Genomic DNA, 1,325 nt, shown 5'->3' with positions numbered 1-1,325 from the left:
GTTGTTTTATAAATTGTGTTTAACGGCAATGATAATGGCATTGCAATTAACCAATTATTAGCTAGGTTGCTTCTTGATAAAGTTGAGAAAGCTGGATGTTTTGTAACATTTTAGTCATTTGATGAATGGATTATTTTGGATGATTGATTTTTTCTAAGAATTGCCCTAAAGTCCCCATCTTGAATTTAATAAAGATATCTTTACTGCTTATATTTAGTTAAATGAGTGAATTGTGATCCAGGTTTGGTGTGAAATGTGTGCAATGGTCCCATGTTCTTATATTACTTTTCATGTCGTAGTTGTTTGATAGAATTCTATCCCTTGTAGATGGAGTGATTATGCAATTTTAATAAGTCCATCACTAGGTTACTGCTTGTTAAGGTTGTGAGTTGGGGTTTAGGGTTTTTTTCAATTAGATTTTGATGATGGGATAAATAGGTCATTTTGATTAGGTATATAGATTTGAAGGGCTGTTCATTTGGGATTCACTTTTCAAGTTTAGTGACTCTAATATACCTTTACCTTATACCATAGCTGTTAGAGGTCTTTGGCATAGGGATGAATGTGAGTGAGCCTCCCTTGTTTGATAAAATTTTGTAAATTCATTTTTTGGGTTACACACTCACTTGTTTATTGAATGTTATGTTTGTAATGGAGTGTTGGCTAGTTGTGTGTGTGGCTTGGGAAGGTGTTTGTGTTGTAGCTTGAAGAGTGAAGCTATCAGGGTCTCAAATCCTCTTCAAGCTAAGCCAGGCACTATAAGAGGGCACTTGCTGTTCGATTAGGAAGTAATGCAGGAATGTGGTTCATAGCAGTGATAGCTCTGAAAGCAGAAAGCGTGACATAGCTAGGACCACTTATGCTCGATGTTTTCTGTGCACAAATAGTGCAGCTCTTGTTAATGTTTCCTCACTTCTGAAATCTGGTATTGAGTTCTCAATTTACATTTGATCACGTATGGTTTATGCAATATGAGATGAAGTGAGTTCCACCTGTAAAAAAAGAAAAGGGATAAAATCATTTGCCTTTTGTGATAGTGTCGTCTCTATAAGCCCCTCATGATTTATGAGCTGGCTGGTTTGTAGTCAAGGCTGCAAAGGTTATTTAGGGTTTATAGTTGAACTGCATTTGCTCTACAAGGGTTTTATGTTCAGCCATTTGGATTTGAATCACTCATTCTGACTTTTAGTTATTAAGTATAGTGACAAATTGAAGTGGCTGCTCAGTCATTTGTCATTAGAGAAAAATAAGATTGTTGAATATTTGCTCACTCAAAAACCACTCACATATATGCTAAGTATACTTTTTTTTTTAAAAAAAAGGGA

This window comes from Populus euphratica, unplaced genomic scaffold, assembly GCF_000495115.2.
Source record: "Populus euphratica unplaced genomic scaffold, PopEup_1.0 scaffold778.1, whole genome shotgun sequence".
NCBI lineage: Eukaryota > Viridiplantae > Streptophyta > Magnoliopsida > Malpighiales > Salicaceae > Populus > Populus euphratica.
This window is presented reverse-complemented; position numbering follows the sequence as displayed.